A 12,214-nucleotide genomic window follows, 5' to 3' on the forward strand; every position below is an offset into this window, starting at 1 on the left:
TAACATTCATATTTCTAGTGCCAAAACAAAGTTTTCTAATAAAATTATCAAATAAATCAAATGCAGAGGGGGTTGTAAGACTGTTTTGGGTAACTGATGAGGAGGAATCTATGAAAAAATATATCTATGCTCTAGCCATACGCAACCCAGCGATTCCTCAATCGCACACAAACCTGCGCAGCCAATCAGATCAGATCTTCAAGTCATGCGTCGCCAAGCAACCTCCTCAAACCATGCCATAGAGATCAGCGCAGTCGCGCACCTTGTGGGTGACGTGAGCGATCCTCCTGTTTGTTTGTGTAGCTCGAGGATGAAAATGGCGGTGGGGAGAGATCAACGCGAGAATTAAACACACAAATTACCATTTGCCTTGGATGACAGCAGCACTGCAGCTCCGGGAGTGAATAAAGAAATAGCTTATCTTCAACAAAATGCACGTACGACAACATACACCCGGAGTTTAACGGAGAAAAACTGCGTCCTGGATTCAAAATAGCTTCTGAAATTAGCCCGCTAACCTCGTTAGCTTAGCTAGCCTTCAACTGGAAGGTTTAACGGACACCATAGCACCACATTAACGGAATTCTTCTGTCAGAATAAGATGAACTGCGCTTTTCTCCAATTATTTCTCAAATGCAAGCTCAGTCATAGGCGCTGGGCTTGTAGAAATATTTGCATCGGACTGAATGCATAACTAATCGCTCCGTCTGGCTGTATTAGCAACAACAAACACCATCCTCCAAGACTTCTTAAAGTTCAGCGAGCATCTGTAACTTAATAGGAGAACGGAATAAACAGGTAACTGGAATGCGTTCGTGTTTTGTATTTGTTGTTGTTGTTGAGTAAAAAGAATATGTGGCGGGGATGATCCAGCTAGAGGTTACTTGATTTAAACATCCATTTGCATTAATATTGCTCAGATGTATGGGTTAGTTTACCAGACAGGTGGAAAAGATGTGGCGTTTACACAAACTGCTTTACAAGTGGTTAGACATGCATTTGATGGTTTCTTTTTGTCAAACTGTGAAATACAGATCTGTATAGTGAGATCATAAGATTTAATTTGGATTCTTGCAATGTGGTTGCATTTGGTTGAAGTGCAAGCTAATGTCATGTCGAGAGACTCTGCATGGTGTTTACTGACTCCTCAAGTTTGAGTGTCAGATTGTATTGGCAGGGTTTAAACTGAAGTGCTTTTATTTAGCTGAGAATGCAGTTATTTAAATCTTTAAATTATATGAGGTTAATAAATGTAAACATGTTCTGACAATATTCAGCTCATAATTAACAACAGTAAAAATTGTTGCCAGTAATAATAATAACAATAACGAATTATTGTTGTTATTAATATTGAGAATAAAATAATGATTATTATTTGAACAAACAATGATCAATTATTGTTGTTGTTATGTCTGATCAGGTGAATAAAATATGATTTTATTCTGCCATATATCATTCTGTACTGACCAAAATAGGTGTAGGATTTAATTTAAATTACAAATGATCAGAAAGTAGGTTGAATTAAATGTGAAATATTGAAGCAGAAAGGCTGAAATAGTCAAATGTACTCCAAAAATAAATGTCATAAAAAAAAAAAATATTCAGATTATTATTATTCATAATACTAATACTAATATATAACACTAATAATTATAAAAGTTGATGTCATAATGATAATTTAAATAGTTATTGTAGTTATTATTTTACCAACCAGTTATACCAGTTTTTGTTGTTATTATTGTCTGATCAGCAGCATAAGGATATTTTATCCTGCCAAAAATAATTCTATTTATTTATTTTTAAGTTAATTGGTTTAGGGAGAGACTGCAGTTAGATCTTAAAAAAAAAAAAAAAAAAAAATTGGATGATTTTGAGTAAAAACGATTTCCTAACAATAATAATCTTCTTGTTGTTTTAAAGGTTATATTATTATATAGGTTATGTTATATAATTATATAGGTAATAATAATATTATGTTAGGTTGATTATTCTTAGAAATCATTATTGTTGACAAAAAAAGGTAATTCTAAAAAAATTTAGATGATGGCTATGTAAAATATTGTTTTCATACCTACGTTTGTAGAATATTGTACATGCTATCAATGGTTCCCAGTATGTTAAAAGCAAAAAAATAAAAAATCTGTCTAAAAATAATTGTTATTATTAATTTACCACCCTTGGTTTATCAGGTGCATCAAAAAGGATTTGATGCCTTATATCGTTTTACTTAATCTAGTGCTTTCTTTGCATTTCACTGGAAAAAAGCTTTTATACTTTTCAAAGGCCCCAAATATGCAAAGCTCGTGGTCAGAATTCACAGCTCACTGTCACCCCTCGACATTCCAGCACATATTCATATAAGCATGTCCCTTCCACGAACCTGCCAGGAGAGAGATGGAAGATGTGGACTTCCTTGTTTTCAGAGTGTTGTGTTGATGCATTAGTTTGACTAAACAGGAATGTACCTCTCTTATAACTTTAAATTTATAACAGTCTCCAGTGGAGGAGCTTATGAATATGCACATTACGAACTAAAATAAACAGACGGCTTTTGATTGTAAGTAGCTGTGGAAATAAGGTTGTTATTCATAAACAGTTGGCTTTATGTTGTTCTTCGTTTCACTGGTGAAGTCTCGCTAATTATGTAATAAATATGTATGTATATATTTCTTCTAAATCTCAAGGGAAGTAATTAAAATATTTTCATCATAAAAAGCAGCTGTTTATAATGTGGTTGCAGTATTGTCTTACAAAGGTCCCTTATGTTTTGTTTACACATCCTCAAACTCAACAAGTAAATGATCAGCAGTCAAACCCAGATTCTGGTGTGACCGAAAGGCGACGGTATCGCACTCTTACCGCTTCCTTCCCTGTGTGTCGGTGTGAGCGTCTCTCTCTGCCGCAGCATGGAGAGGGGCGCTCAGCTGTGCCTCCTTAGACGTCAGAGAGCTGACCTACATCTCTCTCGAAAAAAAGCTTGTGCAGCAGCCTGTGAGAATGTGTGGGGGTAGGGAAAAAGCGCCAGAGCGAACTAGCAAATGAACGAGTGAGAGGGACAGGAAAGCAAGCTTGCTCAAGCCAGCGAACAGACGCCCACCCTGTGCAACGAGAACGGCGAGAGGGGGACCCAGGACTCCGTGTCACATGTCTTGTTATCAGATCATGCCTGAGCTTAACAACAACTCAGGGTTGTTTTTCAAAGCACACGGAAACGGCGCAAGACGGACAAACTCTGCTTCCCCTTTGCATGGAAGTTTGGGCGAGGGGCAACAGTTTCTGCGAGTGCAGCATCTGCTAACTGCTTCCCTTGCCTCAGAAGTTGTATTTACAGATAGCAGAGGTGGGAAAGACAGTCTCGCCCCCAAAGTTCAGAAGTACAGGATGTTGTAACAAGCTCAGTGTGAGTGAAACATCAGTTTCTCCACAAAGAACATGTCCTCACTCTCTCCTTTTATAAACCTTGCAACTTTTGACACCCCTTGCCACTCTCTCACTTTGAAAACTCTTCAGCTGTCACTTTTGAAAATAAAACATGCGTGCATATTTGATATTTTTGTCAGTGGGAGGCATTAAATTAAACGTTCTCCCTATTAATTTAATGGGAAAATGCAATTATATTTGCTATGTTAATAATTGGATTTTTTTTTTTGTGTGTGTGTGTTGCTTTAATTGTTATAAATATAACATCCCTTATAATAAAACAGTTTCAATGAAGTTTCCCCCATAATTGATTAATTATGAGCAAATGTATAATTTTAATGAAAGGTTTATTTGTCATGAAGTTGTTAACAACACGTGTTATGAAACAACACAATGCTCAAATAGAAATATTTCTTAATAATTGGTCCAGAGGTACTCTAAAGAAGAAGAAAAAAGGTGGAAGTATATTAACATTCTTATATCAAGAAACATTTATTTGATAAGCAAAATGACTGGATATTGGTAATATTCAATTGTTAAAAAAATATATATTTTTAAATAGTTTTGCCCTTTGAATTAAGTTTATTTTTTCTTAATCTTAAACTCAATTTTGTTACATTTTTTCAGAATACAAGATTTATTATCCTAAATCATTTTGCTTATCTAATAAATATCTTGATTTAAAAATATTAAGATATTTGTACGGGAAAACAAGAAAATACTAAAGACAAAATATATATATTTTTTGCAATGTAACCCAACAATCCTGTTGACAATTATTCTGGTTCCCAAGGAGTTAAATGTGTAAACAAATGACTAGTAAAATTGTCTTCTAGCCTGGAAGCCATGTGATGGTAGTATGAGACAAAAGTTAAAAGCTATTGCAAATAATGCAGAGATTGCTTGAATATGTATTGAAATTGCAAAATCCAGAGGGACTGACTGCTGTGGGAACTTGTCAACATTAAGCAGCTGTTTTAGGACTCTGAAAGTCAACACCTTCTAAATATTTAGCATTTAACCTTTTCCATCATTTTATTTGTAAAATACCAAGTTACCTGTAAGGTATAAATAGGCTTACTTTTTCAATAAATCTCCCATAGTAAGACTTCCTTAATGTTCCCGTATTAAAGATATAACTAAATGCATCTAAGCAGATATGATTTAAACCTACACATTTTCATTGCTGTGTGGTCGATATGTTTGCATAGAGCAAAACTTTGTCTTTAAATGGTATTGATCATCTAGCTTTCAGAAATGTTTCATTTTCTCCAGTATTCACAGTCTTTGAATATATTAAGCAAATGAATAAATATGAAAGATTTTATCTTTAGGTTTAGTGTTTCACTTTGTAAATTCAGAGGTTCTTGTACTTGTAACAATGAGCAGTGGGGAAGTAGTCTATTATTAGATTCTGTTACTAACAATCAGTTAGGGAGATACTTTGCTGTGTTGCATTAGTCCAGTTTAACATCTCTCTTCTATCAACAGAGAATACACATGGAAACATTTAGTGAAATCTGCTTCTATGCCCTAATTCACTCGTTGTCATTACACTTCTTGAAGTGTTTTGAATTTGAATGTTTCCTGAAAGTTATTTCAGTCTATCCACAGATGTTACATGCATGGAAATGGGGTTCAGAGTTCTCATCTACAGATGTTATTAAGATCTATCATTGTTTGGAGATGCAAGTAATTACTACACAAACTGTGGACGCATTAGAAGAATCACTGGCGGTGAAACTGACCTTTTTTCAAACAAAGCATTATGCCTTGCTTTTGTGAATGACAACACACACCTTTTTCTTTTCTTTGTCCTTTTTTTAGTTGCTTTTTATATCATCCTCCTTCATTGACTTCCAAAAGGGCAACGTTGTAATGTATTTCTTTTAGACGGGCCTAACATGGTGAGCAGCATTCAACTTTTCTAGTCCTGAAACTTCTGTTTTCTTATTTCTCAGTGTTTCAGTCAGAATTATTTATATGAAATTTCTTATTACATTATTAACTAGCTTATTTAAAACTCTATTCCAACTGGAAAGAAATATCCACAAAAAATGTCCAATGCGTTATTATGGAGTCTGTTTCCTTTTCTTTTTTGATTTCTGGCTCTGTGGTTTTTATACAGATTTCAGTCTAGAATTATTGAATGTATTTTGAAACGTTCAAAAAAAGTTTCCTTTTCTGACTTGCAAGTTGCAACAAAAAAATCTTGGTTTATGCTTGTTTAGTTTTTCATAATATGTGCCATGACATCTCACTTCAGAGAAATTCTAGGCCTATATTTTATGAGTATATTAGGAATAGATAGACAAAAGTTTGTCAAGAAAACACAGACATCTCAAACTTTATGCATTATTTTGCCCATGTCATTTGAAATGCATTCTATTTTGTATTGAAATGTATTCTATTTTAATGTTTTAAAATGCAATTTATTTTCTGCAGCTGTTTCACAAGACTTCAATATCACATGATCCTGAAAACAAACCAATTTTGATTGTTTTAATGCAGAGTTGCAGACTAATAAAAGTATAAATCTTTTTCAAGAAAAGAAATCTTAATGACCCCAAACTTTAAGCGGTTGTGTACGTGTTTGAGATGATCAATTCTATGATTAATAGCTAAAGAAGATAACATGTCTGTGGAGACATTCTTTGGGAACTGAAGTACTGCGTTATTTGTGGTTGTCATCTGCATTTGCTTGCAAAATCGATGCATTCCGCTCATGTGTTCTGTTCTCATAGCTGATACTTAATTGCCACTCATTTGCATAAACCAGTGTGGTTTAAAATCATGTCCAAATCTAAATGTACACCTCCATGCATTGCAAGTGTACTGATGACTCTGTGATAATCTTGACTTTGTCATCATTTTGTACTAGGACAGCATATGATTGCGGTGTTAAAAAAAAATCAAAAGATAATGCTGACATCAGCTATGCCTGCATGATGTTTTCATAAAATAAACATTAAGAGACTACAGCTACTGCATTTGGGATTCATTGATCATGCTCCTGACATTTTAAAGCTCAGATTTTCTTTACACTGTGTATACTGAATTTGATTAATGAACGGTATTCCTCGTGCATGACCAAATCCTATTGCAGTGCATATAAAATTCATGCTATGATCACTTAACACATTACTTTCTGAAATACTTAATTCTGATTTGTGTCATTCTGCATGTTTTATATGCAAAGTCTAATGAAATCCAAACTGTTTAACTTACAACCAATTTATTCTATATAGCTGTGGTTGTTTCACAGCTCGCTCAAATCTCACAGCAGTCTTTCTCTCTCTCTCTCTCTCTCTCTCTCTCACATAATACAGATATTTTTTTCTGATCTAGGCTATTCAGTATGTAGCTTTCATTTTGTGAGTATTCCATTGGATTCACACCTAGCTTCACTATCATGCTGCTCTATAACAGACTATTTGCAAAATGTAGCCAATGGATTTAGGCTTATAGTTCTGGGACACAGTAGAGCATATCAGGTAATATGAGATATACTGCCACCTCTGCAAAGAAGTAAGAAACTTTGCATTGTTGTATGAGAAGGATTTTCATTTTGAGGTTGTCTCGTCCTGCTGTCTGTTTAGGAACCACAGTTTTTAGAGTGAAACAGTCATTTGCCATTTATTTTTCTATTTAAAGACATGTATATTATTCATCATAATGAGGGCTTAAACATCCTAAAAGCCTTTTTCCTTCTTGTTTCAGTTGTTTTTTACTCTCCCATTACATTGTGGGAATAATATTAATTAATAATATTAAATACATTTTGACATTTTAATCTTATTTTTAGTTTATATACTTCAATATAATGTTGTTGTGTTACATATCTAGGTTGTGTTTCAAAGTAATGAACAAAGCATTCGTTATTAATAAATGTAGCCCTACAGTTTATTTTCTTCTTTTTTTTTAATAATGAAAAGATATGATCCCTCTGGTGCTTATATGAATAGCCTGCATTTCAAATTCCTCAAGGGCCCCATGAGAATCAGTATTGGTGGTAGAGAATACTGGGCTGGAACAAGAACAAAGGCCCATCTGAAGTCAAAAGCTTTAAGGTTTCCTAGTTGCTATGATCTAGAACGCACACAAGCACTCATTCAATCAAAGCATCAGTGCTGTCTGCCCTAGGTCTCACATCTGTTGAGGTGAAGTAAAAGGTTCTTAATTAACGCAGCAGGAAATCTTTGCTTTCATCTTTCCGTTGTATACAAATCATCAGATCTGATCACAGCTCAGCTGCTTGCCCGAAGCTGGTATCCAAATAGATTAGCTCCTCATTCTATAATCTCTTTATTTTCATGAAACTTCATGGAAAAGCTTTACACAGTGCTGGCTTTTGTCAATGTATGTCTTAAGGGGCTTTCACAATGACAGCGATTTGCCATTTTGATGATTGTGGAATTGATTTTATTCCCTCAACCCTTAATCTTTTTCTTGTGGTTCATCCGCAGGTTGCATCGAGTGCCCATTTCCTCCTGCCTCCCCTAGTGGGATGGTTCTGCATGACAGGGAGGGTATGGTTCTGTAACCCCCTCTCTGTTCTCCAGTTCCCATCCCATAAACCCAGTGGACCACAGCCATAGTGTTCCCTTCAATGAACCTCCCTCTGGAGCCCTAGATCAAGTAAGTCAGCCATGTTGGGTTTCCCAAAACCCAGACTCTCAGTCAGTCCATTGACCTCCGTTATTAAAAAGCTAGATTTTCTCTCTACACTTAAGTAACTTTCATTTAAAGTACCTACAGACTATTTTTTTTTAAATGGTCTAGACCCATTTTGTATTTGATACTAAAGCTAAAAAGTGTTTTTAAGACATTCACTTCCATTGTTGTAGACATACAATACTGATGAAAGTCATTCCAGCTTTTTTCATGGGCTGGAAATGTTTGCCCACTTTTTAACCATCAAGGTCTTCTGTGAAGTCACAATCTGTGCTGATGTGCAGCAGGTAATAGATGTGAATATGGTGCAATTGTATGAACACTTTGCCAAGGCATAGTGAGGCTTTATCCGTGTGGCTTAAAACTAGTGGAACAGACCTTACAGTTGCTATGGCAATGTAAAAAATTTTTTTGCACACATGAGTCTATGACTAGACTGTCTCGGTGTGTAGAACTTTCATATTCACTGATAGCATGACTTTCATGTTACATAACTTCTGCTTACTTTTGCGGTTTTGTTACATTTTCCTTTTACACTGATAGGTAAATGCCAAGTAGTTTAGTTAAAAAAACACATATTTTAATTAAATTAATTATTTAATTAAAATAAGCTAAATTAAAATAAATAATACAAATTATGACAAATAAATAATTTTAAAGTAAAGAAATGTTTATGCTACCTTTTAAAGATACATATAAGCAGAGCAACAGTACTGCAGTGTTATTTTAATATTTATATACTTTTATAGTGTTTTTATATTTTCAGTTTTTCTTTTTAATTTAGTTTTAAGTGTCAATAATTTTATATTTTGTTTTGGCTTTATTTCAATTACTTTTTTTAGGTAAAGTAAAACATTTTTAACAGTAGGTAAAAGCATTGGACGCCATAGGACATGACCATATTCTACTGCTGTGTTAAGGTAGCCTACAGTGCCTGTAAATTCTGACACAATGCTTTACTTTTTGCACAGGATACATTGGGTGTCCATTCTCTGCTGCCTCCCCCCGGTGGGATGGTTCTGCATGATAGGGAGGGTGTGGCGCCGTAGCCCCCTCTCCTTGAGATCTCTCTCACCCCATAAACCCAGTGGACCACAGCCATAGTGTTCCCCTCAATGAGCATCCCTCTGGAGCCTTAGATCACGTAAGTTGGCTAATCATCCAGAAACTCAAAGCTGTATTAAGAAATAACCTGAAACTGTGGATCCAGCAGTAACAAGTTTTTTTTATTGGAGGAAATGTTTACTTATCATCCTGTGTTTCGGAGTAACTAACTACAAGTTATGATGGTACTAACTGGACTGCATTCTTAGTGGCGTGGCAGTATCTCAGCTGTTTTCAAAATAGTGAAGCGCTTCCAGTAATAGGCTATTTTCTCCAAGTAGTGGCGGCATGACTAAACATTACATCACCGTTGTTTATGTCATATTATATTACACATGTAGCCTCGTGTGCAGAGGCAGAAATCAGGTACTCGTAACATAATATTGAGTATGCATTTTATTGATTCAGATGGTTTGAACATACATTGTTTTATAGTGATTAAAAAAAAAAGTTTAATGCACCACCATTCAAAAGTTTTGGGTCTTTCAGATTTTTAGCGAGACAAAAATGAATACTTTTATTTAGCAAGAATGCATTAAATTCATTAATTCTTACAGTAAATACATACATGATGTCACAAAAGATTTTTTGCTTTTCTAAATGCTGTTCTTATGAACATTCTATTAATCAAAGCATCCTGAAAAAATGGTTTTCACCAAGATATTAAACAGCAAAATATTGATGAGTATAAATGGTTGACTGCTGACATACTGCTTTTTCTGTTTGTTTATATAAATTAGAGTGAGTTTATATATTAGCACACAAGCAAAAAAACTTAGCATTAATATTATTCAAAATATATTTTTTTGTGCATGTCAAGCTGCACATTCCTTTTTTCAGTTAATTATATAGTTACCATATAATTATATTACACCCAATTGAATATATGTATTTCTTGTTATGTATCTTTCTAAAAATATTCATTAGCTTGTATCTTGGCACACAGCTGTAGCTCTCATAGTTCTCTTATTGTTGAAGTCGCAACTGCCAAATAATTGTCATCACTGCAAAGTTAACTGATAAATTGTGTCCATAAGACAGTAGTTTCTGTTCAAACAAGTAGGGTATTCAGTGCAGCACTCTGCTTTGAGGTGTTTCAGATATGAATGATCAGTGCTGGGGACAGTCGGTGCAGGTGTAACACTCTTCTTTGGCTCAACTGCACAGTGTTTTCTGCATTTGCTTATACTAGATGTGTAGTGGTTGTTCAACAAAGCCTACAGTTGTCTTGGTAATGTGAAACCCAATTGTGCTTGCACTGGATCTGTCTGCACTCTTCTATTTTGCAGATAAATTTTCACACTCACACTTAGGTAGTTTAATTATTAGCATGGTTTTAATGTATGCATGTTTGCGCTTTTGTTGATTTGAAAATACTGACAAGATATTTTAGTCAAGGATTGTGCTGTGATGGAAAAAGTGTCATTCATTTTGTTTTCTTATAGAAGTGCCTATAGAAAGTCTTCATATCCCTTTATTTTTTTTCTTCTCATTTTGTTTTTTTTCCACGTAAATCCATGTCCATAATTACAAAGCAAAAACGGATTTATCACAACTCTGCAAATTTATTAAAAAGGAAACACTGAAAAAATGACAACTCTACCTCTAGCACTCTCTATTCTAATTCTATTCTTTATTTAAAAAAACATACCCCTTTTAGACTTAAAAAAAAAAACTGAACACTTGCTTTTTCGAATCTTTTTGTATTCTATCCGTTTTCGTTTTATTTATAATACAATCGAGAAAAGCAAAAAAGGCCTCAAACTAGCTTGCTCTTTTCTTTTTCTATTCTGTGTTTTCTTTTCATTTATTATATGATCATTAAAAAAAAAACATGCTATATGTACTGCATTAAGCTAACTGAAACTTGTTATAGCATTTGCATATCATTGCTCTTTTGTTGATTTTGATTGCTTCTATTGTCCTCAGTTTGTAAGTCATTTTGGATAAAAGCATCTGCTTAATGTAAATGTTTTAAGATGCGGATCGTACAACATGCACACAGATGTAGGTTCAAGCTGTCAGATATGTTTACATCCTGGTTACTGGGATTATACAAGCTGTAATCAAATGCAAAAACCCACGACTGAAATGTAATTTACTCCATTTCCTAATGTATGGAAAAATGCTCATGCTAATCACTTAGTTGCTTGGAAACCAGCTGAATTAACAGACCTCCCTCTTAATATGAGGGTAATCACTGACTTGAATGAATTAGTAAAAAAAACGTAATGTCTTCTCAGCTCAGTTTGGAAAGGGCAGTTTGTTTATATGATGATTGCTTTAGTGTGCCTGTTTTCTTTAAAGGTGTTTGTGCTTATTGTACAGTGCTCTGACACCTGGTTTCTCTTTCACATGCATAGGTTGTACTCTCCCAACAATTTTCCCCATAATTATCGGATTTAGTTTGACATGTGTTTCGTGTTATGAAACCCGTGATCTTTTTCTCATGTCAACAGTACAGTGTTAAACAGTAAGGTTTGGGTAATTTAAGGATGATGAGGCTCAGAAAAAATGCTCTCTTTTCATGATTATTATTCGACATTTCATTTGTTTTAAATTTTACGTTTGTTCCTTTGCAAGACCGCAGCCTGAGGTCAGAGGAGGTGAAAAAATACTATGGAGGCTCCTGGAAAATCAAGTGCATACTCAAGGGTGCAATTACCCTGAATAGAAAAGAAAAGCTATGGTGTAGCACAGTGGTTTTCAAATAGATTGTGAGTTTATGTTGTTTTTAAACTTATAAAACTGAAGCATGCAGTTTTGTGTGTGCTGTGTGTGTTATTGGTCTGTGTGCACGAGCAGAAAATGTGCATGAATGAAGACACCGAACAAAGGTATGTTTCCATAGAAGTGTGTTCTATCATGCATCCCTAAAATATATATATATATATTCATGTTTACCTATGTGTTGCGTAGGGTATTTGATACATCAGGCTTATATGATCCAATAGGTATGATATTATAGGAGAATATAAAGCTTTTTCAGAGGACCAAACTGAGCGAAAATGTGCAA

At 34.5% G+C, this 12,214-nt stretch overlaps 1 protein-coding gene across 2 annotated transcripts in view; it reads left to right on the top strand.

The window, feature by feature from the left end:
- Window positions 1-270: 270 nt before the first annotated feature.
- LOC113120716 (nuclear receptor coactivator 1-like) overlaps window positions 271-12,214 on the top strand; it is a 53,996-nt gene continuing 42,052 nt past the window's right edge. For both annotated transcript variants that reach the window (XM_026290706.1, XM_026290708.1), the window contains exons 1-3: window positions 271-798; window positions 7,887-8,058; window positions 9,066-9,238. The gene's annotated coding sequence lies outside the window, so the exon portion shown is untranslated. The remainder of the gene's footprint in view (window positions 799-7,886; window positions 8,059-9,065; window positions 9,239-12,214) is intronic.

Source organism: Carassius auratus, chromosome 20 (assembly GCF_003368295.1).
Source record: "Carassius auratus strain Wakin chromosome 20, ASM336829v1, whole genome shotgun sequence".
Classification (NCBI taxonomy): domain Eukaryota; kingdom Metazoa; phylum Chordata; class Actinopteri; order Cypriniformes; family Cyprinidae; genus Carassius; species Carassius auratus.